The sequence below is a fragment of the Amphiprion ocellaris genome, chromosome 13 (genome assembly GCF_022539595.1).
Source record: "Amphiprion ocellaris isolate individual 3 ecotype Okinawa chromosome 13, ASM2253959v1, whole genome shotgun sequence".
Lineage (NCBI taxonomy): Eukaryota > Metazoa > Chordata > Actinopteri > Pomacentridae > Amphiprion > Amphiprion ocellaris.
Window position 1 is genome coordinate 6,660,914 of NC_072778.1, and position 16,255 is coordinate 6,677,168.

Here is a 16,255-nt window from a genome sequence, read left to right on the forward strand (position 1 = left end):
TCTATAACATGTCGTTAAAAGACCATCTGGGATGGAATTATTTTATGCTGGATTATTTTTACATTCGGCTTGGGCTTTTTGTCATGTTGGAGTGAAAACTGCAGCTGGATCCATCATTTTCCTCCTCTTTTTCTATTTTTTTTTTTTTTTTTACAAAGACTTATTGGTTTCTGTTCTGGTTTCACTGTAATAAGAGTGGGCATCTGCCTCCAAGTCTTCCCAGTTTAATATATAGAGACAAATTGCATTACCTCAGTACTGAGAACCGTGCAAACAGCCAAGATGGCCACCATGTCATTACTGGGACTTTCCTTTCAAAGGTAGCACACAGCTCCTTACAGTCCTTAGAAGTAAAAGTCTCTGGAAAACCAGTAAAGACAGAAATATGAATCTTTCACTTTGACAGTAAAACCTATTAGAGTGTGACATACTGACGAAAAAAATCATGACAAGTGGTATAATAAATAAAATTCAGCATTATTATTACTGGGATCGTCTGAAGGGTTTGAAAGCAGATTGGTTTAACCCACTTTCTGTAGTTTTTGAGAAAAATGGGTTAAAAGTTTTGTGCTTTCAAGAAAGGTCTAAGATTCGAAACGCCACTGTAACGCTATATTTGGGTTGTGGGCTAGACCACTTTGCCATTAAAATATAACAGAAATTATATGAAATTCAGTTTGGATTTTTGTGGGTTAGACCACTCTGCTTCTAACTCCCTCATCTATTAATGAAAGCTTTAATAGTGCAAGCAAAAATCTAGAATTACCACCATTTGGTTATCAGTCAAGTTGCAGTTTACACCTCTTCTGTTCCTGAGCTCTGGTGCTGAATGATGATCACAAGAGTGTTTTTATGGAATATTATAGGGTCACAGTGAAGTTGACTTTGAGCCCAATGGATATAAAATGTCATCACTTTATAGTTTTATTGTTATTATGACGTACACATGCATAACACACGCCTGTGCTCAGCACAAGGTAATTTTTTATAAAAGATTTCATCTGTCAGAAATGATATGACTGAGCAGCCTTGGCGGAGTACTGCGCTCCCTGAGAGCTTTTGCTGTTTTTAATGAAGTAATTCTAGCTTCATTTCACAAGCAGTAAACTGAAGAAACAATGATTTACACAACCTAAGGTAAGACACGCTGTTAGAACACTTTCCATTCAAAAGGACTCATTGTGGTTTTGGAATTTGTACACAAGCAAAGTAACCAAAGAACTGTGTAAAAATCTGAAGTATTTTAAATCTCCTAGACACCTTGCCATTTGCTGCAATAACTGAACATGTTTGGAAATTATAATAAATTATCTCTCATTTCCAACACTGGAGAGGTTTGGGAGAAGAAGCTTCATCTGCCGGTCGATGACCCAAGCACTTGAAGCAAGCCGTCGCCTTTAGCTTAAGCAACAGCAGCGATCAAGACCAAACAAACAAAAAAGTGCCAACTACAGACAGAAACACGAGGCTCATCAGTTTTAAAGAAATGAAATTTCAAGTGTGGATGAGCACTCAAAGCAAAGAATCCTAAAAATCGTTGCGTAAGTCAACAAAAGCAGCTGAAAAACTGGGTGTGATGACAAAACAACAGTGGCTGGACTGTAAAATAAAGCTCAAGGTTTAAGAATCGAGAAGATAATCGTAAGAAAAAAGACGTGCTGTCAGTGGAAGTCGAGTGGGAAGTGATTTACAGCCCGTAATTGGCTTTTATCCACCAACTGTCAGAGCAGCACCGCAACACAAGATGTGTGTGTGTGTGAAGCATTATCAGGCTGTCTAATGCTATAATTATATGTAGCGCATGGCCCAAAGTAGTCATTATAAAATCTAACTATTACATAGATAAACTGACGTGTTGAACAAAAAGATGAGAGGGCCAGATGGTGTGTCAGTGAGGCACACAAATGCCAAAATTTGTGCACCGAAACAGTCGTCAAGGCAGATAAATGTCAGCATGTTGGTGGTGCTACAGGAAAAAAAACAGGTCGGCAGGGCTCATGTTCTGAGTGGCAAGAGTGTCTAAGTTGTGTGTCAAACTATTCAGCAGAAGAACTGATATTTTGCTGGAAATACCCAACGTTTGAGATGCTTGAGGTGCTAAACAAAATTACAGGAAATCACTAAAGCCAACTGGATTCATTCAGGATGCAGCGGAGTAGAGAGCCTTTCTTGAGCTTACTTAATGTAGTCTTTACTATCAATATCTAACCCTAAACCTCTAATCGTTGTAGTGGTCATAGCCTTGACATGGTTCCATATCTGTGGAGATGCATGTCATTTCTGACGTAGGCTACAACAGTTCCAAAGTCTCCATTGCTATGCTGTAAATCTTGAATACAGAACTACTTAATTCCTACATAAATCCACCTGTAGCTCCAGTATCTAAACACATTTTGCAGTTTTGATCGTCAAACCCAGTGATTGTGATAATATTGCACCGACTAAGATGTGGGCCTGACATGGCAAGAAACAACACAGCCAGACAGGTTGTAAATGAGCCAAAAGTTCAGTCAGATTACCTAAACGACTTTATTTGAATGTAAAACCACGCGAGCACAACATATTCCCGGATCTCAACAGGGAACGTCATACACAACAGGAATCGCGGCCAAAACTACGGATGTAAGACCTAAGGTGTAATAGACTGGAATTATCCTTTAATCTGAGCAGGAAAGGACACAATGCAAGGAGCGTACAAGCCTTGGCACCCGTCTGTTGAGGAAAAAAAGCCAAACATAATGCCGTGGCACGGAGCAGGTGAGGATGATAATAAATCACAACAACAACCAAACGGCTTCTGATGCCAAAGTCAAATTCAGCCGCCGGGGCGCGGAGGAGGGAGGTGGGGTCTATGAAGAGGAGTGTTTTTCTTCTCCGCTCCCAGTGGGAAAAAAAAGGGGGCTCAGTACATGCTGGCATCCCACGAAACACTGAAAGGGGGCGGATGGTGGTGGAGGCGATGGTGGCGGTGGGGTGCGTTTTCTTTCTCTTTTTTTTTCACCCCCTTCCTCGAACTCCACGCTGCCTCGCTGCCCTCAGCTCCGCCCCTTCCGTGAGCCGGGAGGTGGTCGTGAAGTGTGTGTGTGTGTGTGTGTGTGTGGAAAGTGTCGGGTGTGTGGGGGGGGCTCTTATTGAAAGCGAACAGAGTGGAACCTCTCGTATTGTCTCCCCTCCTGCACCCCACCCCCTCGCCGCCTCACTCCCCGTCTCCCTCCTTCTTTCTCCGTGGACAAAGAATGCCCTGAATGCCTGGCGTCTCCTGCAGTGTCAAATAACTAAAGGATAGGTGGAGTGCTGCAAGGACCGAGGAAGAAGAAGACGAAGAAGGAAGAGGAGGAAGATGAATCCGAGGAGTTGACTTGGTTACTTCTTAGCTTGTTTTTTTTTTTTTGTTTTGTAAACAACCTTTATTTATCTATCATCCCAATGTCCTTGTATAAAAACAAAAAACAATGGTAATCTGTAACTGCCTTTCAAAACAACTCAGGAGGTGAGAGTTTGTAAAATAACTGAGGCAATAAGGTGACCAGTTTAAGAAACTAAAACGGCTGACATCACAGAACAACAGGATGCAATAAGCAGCCAAAACTGTCCGTCAGACTCCTTTCACACTCAATCATCCAATCTAACATTCATTCAATATAACAACACTTCACCAAGAGAACAGTTGTTGTTTAAGCAACCAGCTACGGTGTAAAGAGTTTTTAGTGGTAATATTTTGAACAATTTAATGGTATTTCATCTAATACTTATCCAATATGAGGCTGGACTCACCCTAGAAGGATCAGAAGCGTCATCCTTAAAGCTCTATTGCAGGCATGGCCTAAAAACATGGACAAAACCAGTTCATACAGTTCAGATCTAGCATCTAAATGGGCCAATGAGTTCACACATTTACACACAGCTGGTAATGCAAACCTTCATCCACAAGAGCAAGTGTCAAAACCAGACATTTTTCAATGCTCATCCTTCTCCTCTGACTTAAGACTTTTCAATGAGGTGGAAAAACATTACTGCAACTTTCTGCTTTGTTTCTGAATGTGATAACTACTACCATTCCACTGATGACAACAGTCTCTTTTTGCTTAGAGCACAAAAGCAAACAAGGCCAGTGATGATGACATAGTCGAATAGTTTTCTTTCTCCCACAGTTTAGATGTGAAAGAATTGAGCCGTAGTAATCCTCTTAATGTGATTGATTATGGGAGTAGATAGTTCCATTCCTTAATTTCATGCAGCAAAATCAAATCTAATAATTCATGGGATGCTGTTTTGCTTCCTGCGCTGAGCAGCTCTCAATTGTTTACTGGCAGCACTTAAATACATATTTCACGTCACTGCAAACATTTGCCAAAGTAGTCTTATGAAACTACAAGTATGGTTTTAAAATGATGTCCCGTGAGGTTTCACATTCACATCTAAACACACACACAGAGTTGTCTTTTTCACATGCACACACCCACTCAGATACGCTGCAGCCCTATCATACAGGGAGTGTAATGGGTGACTGTGCTAATTGCTGCAGCACTCCGAGGCAACGAGAGCAGCGCGGCCTCACAACCACATGAAATCATCTTATTCCACAAGTAGCGTGCACGAAAAAAGACCATCCATCAGGCTGTCAGACTAACCTCATACTCTCTTCCAAAGGTAGAAAGTGAAACTCTCTCATAGTGGAGTGTGACTTAATCTTCACTGCATACCATCAATTACAGGCTGCAGTTAAAAAGTAAAGATTGACTCAGATTGTTTTGTTTTAATCCGGTCGGTGCGTCTTATTGCACTGGGATAAACTGACTTGCTCCAAAAGTGCTTACAGTCACAGAAGAACACAATGATTTAGTGTGCTTGACTAAAATTACAAGTCAAGAAAAGTCACTCTATTTGTTGCTGGGCATATATCAAAGCAAATGGCAAGAATGTCTTGGACGTACCAGCTCTGATTCAAATAGTCTCATATGTCAATACATCAAAAACTATGCATGAGATTGTTTCAACATTTCTATATTTACTGCATTTGAAAATACCAAATAATTCTCCATTACAAGCAAAACATATCAGTGCCATCTCTGTGCCAGTAATCCAGTAAATGAAATAAGCAAAACAAAGTGAAGTATTTCAGAAACCACAAAACTGTTCGCAAAATCTGTAAACTACAGTATACTGAGGTCACACATGGAGATCAGGTAACACATCCTGAGTATGGCTCTGCTTGGAAGAGCAGCTCTATGATATCTTTTACGGCTAAGCGGGAACTTTTTAAAGTCTGAGCAAATAGCCACGATGCTGTCATCAGTGTTATCTCGGCTTGGGCATTATTTATTTATTTTTTTTTTTTGTTAATGGAAAGCCAGTGTTACAAACTCAGGGCGTGAATTTTGAAAGATGTGTGAATTTATGAGGCAGGGAGGAAGAACTAAGACAAAGCATCTGGTTACATTATGAAAAACGTAGAAGTTTTAACCCCTTCTGGGGACAAAATACAGAATGTTTTGGGCACTGATATATTAAAGTTTGTGTCTCACAATTTCCACAACTTTAACTGCAATACTACTGGTACAAATTAAAGTTACAAATCAAGCCAGAAACCTTGGAGTCATTATTGACTCAGATCTGAATTTTAACAGCCAGTTGAAAGCTGTTATTAAATCTGCCTGTTACTACCTGAAAAACATTGGGTTTCCAGTCCAGAGAAGACAGAGAAACTTGTTCATGCATTTATTTTCAGTAGGTTAGATTATTGTAATGGTGTCTTTACAGGTCTCAACAAGAACTCAATCAAGCAGCTGATCTAGAACACTGCTGCCAGAGTCCTAACTAACACCAGGAAACTGGACCATATTACCGGTCCTCAAATCACTACACTAGCTTCCTGTTAGTCAAAGGATAGAGGTCAAAATCTTACTGCTGGTCTACAAAGCACTGAATGGTCTTGGACCTAAACACATCCTGGACTTATTAGCTCCCTATGAAACATCCAGAACTATCAGGTCATCAGGGACAGGTTTGCTGTGTGTTCCCAGAACCAGAACCAAAAACAGTGAAGCAGCATTCAGCTACTATGCTCCTCACCTGTGGAACAAACTTCCTGAACACCTGAGGTCTGCTCAAACGATCATCTCCTTTAAATCAGACCTGAAAACCATTTTGTTGACTATAGCCTTCTCTGAGATGATCAGTCTATTTACTTGTCTTTTAATGCACTTTTATTATCATAATGTCTACTTTTATGTTTTATTTCTATGTTTTTAACGTATGTCTACCTTTAAATCTTTTTTTAATATACTTCTCTGCCATTGTAAAGCACCTTGGATTGCCTTTTGTATGAACTGTGCTATACAAATAAACTTGCCTTGCCTTATTGTAATTCTTATGTGTAAGGATAATGCACATTTTGGTTTTCGACAAGGAAAGATATCTTCCTTACACCTTCTTGTGTTCACTCTACTTAATTTAAAGATTTTTTGTCATTTTGGTGTGAATTGATTACTCTTTGAATCCACTCCACAAGTTTTACTTGTTTTGCAGAAAAGCTGAATCAAACTTAATTTAGCATATAAACCATTATAAAGCTCTAATGATTCAAAGAGTCAAGGTTCTTTACTGTCATACCAGCACATGCATTCACATGAGATTGCACGGAATTAGAACCCAGTCCCGGTTGTATGGAGTAGAAATATATAAATAAGAAAATAGAAAAATATGGAAAACTACAAAGCACTCAATAAATAATACACACAAGTGTTTAGTAATGAGAAACAGATAAATAGGCATGTGTGCAACACTGTGCTGCTACTACTCTACTCTGCTCTGCTGAGGAAAAGAGGTAAAGTAATCAAATGGATCCTTTTTTAATGGATTTTGTAATATAAACATAAAAACTACATATTTTTAGAGTTGTATTTGATGCAATTTATGTTCAAAATTAATCTAATTCTAATGCAACTATAAAAGAAGATACAAGAGTTTGCACTATAGATTTAATGCTCTATGGGGCAAAAAGGAATAAAGGTCTGTTAAAAACAGATAAACAAGAAGACTGAAGTTTTAAAAAGCATATTTTCACCCTGGATGTTTAACCCTCAGCAGACATTGCTTGTGAAAGTAAATGATGGTCATTTGATTGAAGTTGTGGCCAGAGCCTGGACCCAGCCAGGGACCACCAGGTGGCGCTGTGCAGACTCCATTGCTTTTGGTGCCATTTGGCAGGATACCACAATCAGTGGCTTAGCAGCAGAGATAGGATGAAAGTTTGGCTTAGTGCTGATCGCTGGCAAGATATGCAGCTGCTTTGCAAATGGCCCGTTCCACAGAGGAAAACTACAGTAACTGTGCCATAGCGTGAAGCTGCAACTTTTAACCAAATGTCTTTCATCTGTTGATCAAAACCATGGTGGGCTTGTGATATGAGAAGGCTGTGTACAAAGACTTGGTCTGGTTTCAGAGGGTTTCAGTGGATGAAGTTGAACTTTTGTGCAAACACTCCCTCTAAGTCTTTGTAATTTTTTTATTTAAGTGGATGGATAAACTGGAGGAAGCGTTCAGACAGAGCGCATAACCAAAACAAAATGTCTTAAAAATGAACTTCTGTCAAGGAATAAGACTGCTTATGCAGTAAACAGATACAGAATTGTTATCACACAAAAACAATCAAACTTTTGCCAAAAGCATGAAATCCTTATGAACGGTGAAGTAAAAAGCAGCTGCAGTGAGGGACACAATGACAGACATATGGATGCAGCAGACACATGGTGTTTGTATTGAGAAATAATCAGGCTGCACTTTTTTCTTCCCTTACTGACATGAGATATGATCTGCAGGATGGAGAGGGAAAACAGAGGGAACAGTTGAGAGCCAGAAATTAAATGTGCATGTGTGCGCATGTGTCTGTACACACAAACAGTCCCAGAGTTTATACTTTTTTTTCTGATTTCCCCGTCAGACTGGACCTTTTTTAAATTCCAACACTGAAAATCAGACAATATTACTTCAGTCCTGTGCTTCACTGCCAGCCTATCAAATACACAAAGTAGTTAAATCAAATGACTGGAAAGTGCACTTTGAACTCAGCCCCTGGCTGAGGTCCCATTCAAGTAGAAATGTAAAAGTTCCTGTCCTTGGTGGGGCCCCCTGTTCAGAGGTGTCCCCATAAAAAGACTTACAGCTGGTTACAGCGGCTTGGAAAGAAGCCCATAGATGGGCCAACAAGCCTCAACCAGCATTATTTCCTACCGGTCTCTTTGTTTGGTGAAGCCTTTTTTTGGCAGGGTTCCTATTGCAGCGCTCGACTTCCCATTGAGAAAACAAGCCCCCCCCTCAACACCGCCCCCCCAACCACGACTGTGCATGGCACTTGCAATTCAGCCCTGAGCAGCAAACCCCAGGCTTCTGGCCTTCTTGTTTTCTTTAACAAATTAGTCAAACCTCGTTTATTCAGGTTTTATTTGTTTCATTTTTTTAAAGCATCACATGAAAACTCAGTGCATATAAACTGCATATTTACCACTGATACTTTTATTACAGGGCTTGCCCCCCTCCAGGAGTCGTCGGTGTAAATGAAATAGCTCCTCCTGGTTATTGTTTTCTCTGCTTTTTATGAATGGGCCATGCAATCAAAGTTCACTATTGTTTTATTGTGGGGGTAATTTATCAGTGTTCCAAGAGTTAATGGTTTCCTTGCCTGTCTCCACAGCTTGTAAAGAACTGGAGCTCTTAATTAAGTTTGAGCTTACAGTGAACTGCTAATATAACATTACCCTCTATTAGCATAGAAATGACCTCAAAAAGGTTCTGTGAACAATTATATTCACTCGGCTCTACTCATCCTTCATGACCATTTCTGAGCAAAACTGACTCTTGGATTGGGACTGAGTCATTTGAAGTAAATGAGCCGCGGGGTTAGAGCAGGTTGGCATGGTTTGGGATGTCAGTCACAGTCCACAAGCAGAGCACAGTAGCACCTTTCCATGTTGCCCAGCTGCCTGTCAGCAGCTACATTAAGCTATTACACAAGTGTGGAAACCACCCCCGTGGCTGGCCCACACCGGCACACATCCGCTCAGGGATACATACCATAATTATCCCCCCACTTCATACTCATCTCCCCTGGCAACTGCAATCATACAGCCCAAAATGCTTGGACTAATTCATTACTTTGGTGGAGGGAAGTTGGCTGCCTGTAATGACACCAATTGCCCTGACCTAAACGATGTAATAGGACCTCTCGGTACACTGGCGAGGAAATGGCTGCAATTGAGGCTCTTCCACTTCCTAGCAACCGAGGCTTGGGCCTACAATTTGAAGGGGGAAATGCTTTGCATTACCTGTGCCCCGCAGCTTGAAATGCAGCCTAATGAAGGCGAAATTGTACGAATTAAGCAGACTTCAGGGGGAGGCAACAAACAGAAAAGTGGAAGCATGTGTGTCAAATGGGTTTTCTAGTTAATTCAGTGGCTCTCTAACAGCTAGATTAGAGCCGACCGGAATTTGCCTGGTCGCGCAATCAGGAAAGACCAGAGGGGAAACAAACACAGGCCGTCTGTTTGGTCCCTACTGGACACAGAGGGAGCGAGAAAGAGGAGGAGGAGGAGGAAGGGAAAGGTGATGGAGGTGGTAAGGAGGAAGGGAGGGAGGGGGAGGCTCTCGCTACAGTTCCAAAGAGTAGAGTCCAATATTTGACAGCAAACTGCAAGAGTTAGTGTTTCGCAAGAGTGACCTGGGTCAAATAATATTAGCAAAACTTTTTATGATGTGCTATATACTGCTTAGGTGCCAGATGGAGAGGCTGCACCACACTGGACAATGCAAGGGGTGAGAGAAAGTTCAGACAAGCAAGAGAAAATGAATGTTTCTAAAACTGTCAAGATACAGTGCACTATCTGAGGGATAAACTGCTCCCAACAGAGACTCCAAACAAGCTAAAGTTTATGCGTTCACAAATACAAAGTCAGCTGCAGGAGGAGTGATTTGTGCCTTTTAGAAATGATTGGCATTTTTTTTAAAGGTTTGCTTCACCGAAATTACAAAAAAAACTTCTGTTTTTTTGCCCACACCTGTAGCTATATAGAGAGCTTTTAGCTTCTGTCTTTAGATTGGACTGCTGATTTGAGCTCCAACTCAACGGAGGACAGACTATTAGCTAAGACAATGCATATTTTTGTATTCTGCAAGGTGAAGAGACTTTCCTTACACCTCCTTATGATGTTCACTCTACTTAATCTAAAGATTCTTTGTCAGTTTGGTGTGCAGTGACTGTTGTTTGAATCCACGCCACAAGTTCTATTTGTTTTGCAGTAAAGCTGAATCAAAATTAAACTAGAATAATATAAAGCTTTATAAAGCTCTGCCGAGGAAAGGAGGTGAAGCAGTCAAATGTATACTTCTTGACTGACTTTTTATATAAATACAACTGTACTTGATGCAATCCAAATTATTCAGATTCTAATAAAACTATAAGAGAAGCCACAAGAGTTATCACTACTGATTTGATTCAGTGTTCTATGGGACAAAAAGGAATAAAGGTCTACTATAAACAGTGGAAGACAGACTATTAGCTAAGAGGAGGTTTGACTAACTAAGACTACAGATCTTGTGTTAGGAGAACACTACATCATGAACTGTATGTAATGTACCCGGATCAAACTCAGAAAAACTCACAATGTTAAAGGCGACTTGAGAGCAACTATATGTACATACCGTTCAAAAGTTTGGGGTCACTTAGAAATGTCCTCATTTTTGAAAGAAAAGCATTTTTTTCAGTGAAGATAACATTAAATTCATCAGAAATACAGTCTAGACATTGTTAAAGTGGTAAATTCTAGAAGGAAACGGCTGATTTTTAATGGAATATCTCCATAGAGGTACAGAGGAACATTTCCAGCAACCATCACTCCTGTGTTCTAATGCTACATTGTGTTAGTTAATGGTGTTGAAAGGCTCATTTATGATTAGAAAACCCTTGTGTAATTGTGTTAGCACATGAATAAAAGTGTGAGTTTTCATGGAAAACATGAAATTGCCTGGGTGACCCCAAACTTTTGAACAGTAGTGTATATCTCCACCAAAACAATCATCAATGCCACCTATTCAACTACAAAAACTGTCTACTTTTTGACTGATGGCTACACAAAATAATGGCATTTCAATAGCAACTTGGATTTTAAAAAACATATACCATATGTAAATAAAAGTTCCTAACAGCTTGCATCTGAACTTCTTCCTAATGACAAATTTATTTGCGAGAACTGCTCCTTTATGCTTGCACTGCATCTCTTGGTCTTTAATATTCCACTAATAATACTGTTGCATGAGATTATTCAATAAAACCTATAAACTTTCAAAGCAGCTTCATGTGCCAGTACAAAACAGCATGTACAGCATATACACTCTAAGGGTACAGGACTGAGAGGTAGACTCAGTTCAGCAGCTGCATGCATGCCGACATGCTATCCATGCTCAGCATTACCTCAACAAACACCACAAAACACAGGTTGGCCCCGTTTTTAGTGCTGGATCACATCTCCACTCGCCTATTGGTTGGCTCTTAATAAAAGCAGCGCTCTTTCTACAGGCTCATCTGTTGGAAAGCCTACCTGTGGGATGAGGTATGGATCCAGGCGCCTGACTGGTCAGGAGATAATGTTATCTGGCTGATCTTCAGTCGGGGAGGATGAGGCCAAGAGCTCGACGGGGCCAGAAGAATGTTCCAAAGGTGGACTGGTGAGCAGATGGAAACCAGGAGAGTTCATCTTCCCACTGCAGTCCAGGTGACGTCCCGAGTGAACCGTCTCACCCTCCTAGAACTTGACTACACAGACACGGAGTTTTATTCACATTTTTGTTGTTGGCTGATACTTTATCTGCTGTTACAGATAAGTCAAAGTGGTACATTCAAATTACAGTCGGTAAAATTTCCATAGTGATTAAAGTTAATGCTCATGTCCCCACAAATGAAGAATAACCAGTAAACCCATTATTAATACCACAAACACCAGCTGCAGTAGCATCCATTAAATACTAATTAAAAGACCATGATGTTCATATTGAATTCAAATGACTTTAGAGCTTACTTGCAGTCCTGTGAGTGCACCAAATCTCTGAGCTCCTTCTGAGATGTTGAAAGCTGGAAAGATCTGGGAAGCATTAAATGTCTGGAATGAATTTCTTGTCCATTTTGAAATCATCAACAGGTGCAACCGTTGCTCATAAAACTAAAAACACATCAGCAGGAAAACAAATCCCCTGAATCAGGTCAGCTGTTGATGGATGGAAACCACCAGTCTGAGAAAAAGCTTGTTGAGGCCACATGAACTTAATGTAGTTAAACAAGCAGCCTTCCAGTGACTTTGTTCAATCTACAAGCTGCACGTGTTGAAGATGCCCCTACTTAAATAATCTTTCCTCCTGAAACAGATATACTTCCTGTGGAAACAGGAAGTTCACATGACCTATGTAAACCAATAGGATTTAAGTGTGGGAAGGAGAAGCTGTTTGACTTGCTCAGAGGTCCAGAAGGCGGGCACCTTAAATGTTTGTAACGTTTTATTGGTTGTTTCTGTCTACAGCTGCAGAATCCCCATTTCCTGTGGTTTAAAATTACTTGAAAGGAAATTTTACTAAAATTTCCTTTCAAAAATTAATATTTGGATAATCTTTTTGTGGTTTCCCCTATGTGTAAAGTACTTTAAAGTACCAATTTAAAGAACTGGGGTCAAGTTTGCCAATTTTCATATGTTAGAATATAACTGCAAATTACAATTTTTTCAAAGTTATGTTTTGGCCGTTTATTATATAGGACAGTGGAGAGAGAATCAGGAAACAAGCGAAAGAGTAGGGGAATGACATGCAGTAAATGGCCATGGGCTGGATTCAAACCCATGACCGCTGCATCAGGACTATAGTCCATGTTCATGGTTCACCCAGTCAGCCAGCTGAGCTATCTGGGCACCTACCAAAATCACATTTTGATGTCTAGTCTGTTGCAGCATGTTACACAGCAAGTCAATCGTATATATGAATGCTTTCACTTTGCACTATCAAATGGTATTTTGTGGGATATTTGGTGGTGATTTTGTAGGAAACGTATGTATATTAGAGAAATAATGATAATTTTACCATTTTGTTTTCCCCAAATGTCAACTTAAATAAGATTAAAGGCCGCCTTTGATGAAAATCAAGCAACCATGGTGTTTTTAATTTGCCGGAAGACATATCATGAGCAAAATAAGTAGTCAACATCATGATGGAGCATTTTAACGCTGCAGTGCACCAATGACAATCTAAAAAACACAGATTCGGGCTTTCAGGGATTCATACGACGTAAACTTAAAGAACCAGTACCGTAATTTGCAGTGTGGCGCTTTGTGTATCATTATTCTCCTTCAGAATCGGTTCCAGGTTCCACCGTGTACGACTAAATTACTCCAATATTACAACTCGTCACTGTGTAGTGTAGTTTTACAGTGTTTGACCAAAGTCGTAAGTAAGTTGGGGTGCTCTACCTGCAGCGAGAGGTGGGCTGAGGCTGCACATTCTACAGGAAACAACCATGTAGAACTACATCGAAGCCATTGTAAGACAGAAAGTGACCACTGTCATGATCAAAACTACTAAATATGTAACTTTGATGCACATAAATGAATATTTAAGAGTTAAATGAATGACTGGTTGGTAACATTTTTATCAAAACACTTGGTAAAACTTTGGGAAACATTTGTAAAGGCATTAAATATGGTGAAATTATGTACACATAGTATGGTTAACATCAACAGACTTAAATTGTTTTTATAAAATCAGCACAGGTCAGTGTTTACTGTCTTAGCTTGGACCAAAACACCAATCTTACACAGACTTCAACCAAATGTTTTGGTAGCCTAACATTCATCTCACCTTTGATAAACTGTAGGCAGGGCTCCAGACTGCGACTAAATGGCCGCATTTTGCCACTAAAATTTGAGACAGTGCGAGTAAATTTTTTATCTACTCGCGCATGTGCGACCAGTAAATTTGTCGATTTTTTTTTATTATTATTGAATATTTGTTGTTGCTGACAAACTTTTGCTCTACACTTCAGCCCAGTAGTTGACAGTAATGAAATGAGCCGGTTTGCCAACTGACATTAACTCCAAAAGAAGAAGACGGCGGACCGACGTGTGTGAGAGCGGTGAAGCTACTGATGTTTCACAAAGCCTTTATTTACGTTCAGCAGTCAGCCATGTTTTGAACACAAATTCACCTTTCTGTCCTTCACTCCTTCCTTCAGGAAACACCGTCAGAGCTTGTTTACATTCCAGCTGTTTCTAAGTTTATACACATCCTTTGCTAGACAACAACAGCGTGGAACCGTTTTCTTTCATCTTTATGTGAATTTTCGGACTTTTCGGCAGCGTCTTCGTCGTGTCAAGAAACCGTACCATTAAAAATACGCCTTCAAAATAAAAGCATGGAGGGAACGGTTATTTTAACATTAGCAAAACAAAGACTTGCCAAAAGTGATGAACTGATCAACACACCTTTAGAAGAGTAATTTACATGCAATGCGGTATCCATACACAACATGCACATGCATAACACATGCCTGTTCTCAGCACAAGGTCATTCTTTTATTAAAGATTTCATCTGTCAGAAATGATACGTCAACTGAGCAGCCTTGCCAGAGTACTGTGCTCTCTGAGGGCTTTTCTTATTATGTTGTGTCAACTGCTGCACAATAAAATGTGAATTGAAAATATTATAGTTTCTGCATTTATTGTTCAAGTATTTATCAGTAATACAATGAAAATGAGAGGAAATGTGAATATTTACTTTGCAAGTCCATTTTGGTGTGCGCCCCTAAATTTTCTTCTTGCGCTCCTAAAATTTTAAGTTAGGGGCCACTGTACTCCTAGGGAAAAAGTTAGTCTGGAGTGCTGGTAGGTCACATTAGTTACAATATTAAATAACTGGAACAATTTTAGAAACTATGTACATTCAATTTAAGTGTTTAGAAAGGGTCCATGTACGGATCTGGTAATTAAATTTTCCGTTCTGAAACGGGTATTGAAAAACAAAAAACAAGTGGTTATTTGATTTTCGCTTTAAAATACAAAAATTAAAATTTAAATACAAGGCGTTTTTCCTTTTCATGATCAAAAATAAATGCTTGGATTTTTTATATTTAGAATAACAAGAAAGTAAAATCAGTAAGAGACAGAAACGAAAAAAGGTAATTTTTTTTCATTTTCTGAGACCGGAAGTGGTCATCAGCAAGTGTGGAGCCAAACAGAGTATGGTGCATAGACTATACATACATTTTTTTCCCGTGAGTTTTCATGGTCAAAATGAGAGATCAGGTGGCCGATCTTAAAATAAATCAATACTGATTTTTTTTATAGAGCGTTAAAGTTTTGCGAAGCCAGGGGGCGGGGTTACTTGATTGACATTCCGGTCCGGAATGATTGACAAGTCCTATGGAGGAGGCAGCAGAGACTCTGCTCTCCTCGTTTGGATTAATTCTGATATGACAACTGTTGGTTTATTTATCGGTGGAGCAGCAGAACATTTTCCACAGACAGTTTTCCTGCCCGTTGGCTTGTTTTAACCAGTTTTCTCCCGTCGGCTGATTCTACCAGCAGACACTGAAAGGACTCTGATAGTTCGGCAAGTAAATGTTTATTTTCGTATCGGTGCCGCTTTTAATGTACTTTATATGCAGCTTTAGTGTCAGATATAATGTGTGCCATGCACTCCAGATGTTGGTGGAGTTTGTTTGAGTGTGTGTTGACCAGAGAAGAAAGTTAGCATAGTACATATTAGCTTTAATGTTAGCGATGCTAACCGAGCTAGCCTGATTAAAGCTAACGTAGCATCAAGCTAATGTGTTGAGTTTCATGTAAACAGGTGAAGTGTGTTGTGTTCCTGTAATGCAGTGTTTCTCAAATAGTGAGGCGCGCCCCCCTGGGGGAGCACAGATGCATGTCAAAGGGGGCGCGGGCGACTGGGATGAAACGGTCCTTTAACACGGAACTAATTAGCTGAACTATTGTTTTAACGTCGGCCCGTTTTTCGCGGCGTACAACAATACTGAAATTGTGCTGGCCCCATAGACTGTATATGCCATAGATATAAAAAAAATATTAATAATAATGATCTTATGTATATATCTATGGTATATGCACTGGCTGTTCAGACTCCGAAGTACAGACTCCTGAGAACGGGAGAACGCATCGTTAATGTGCAGTCGGAACACCAGCGTACTCGATCACGTCACATACTCTGC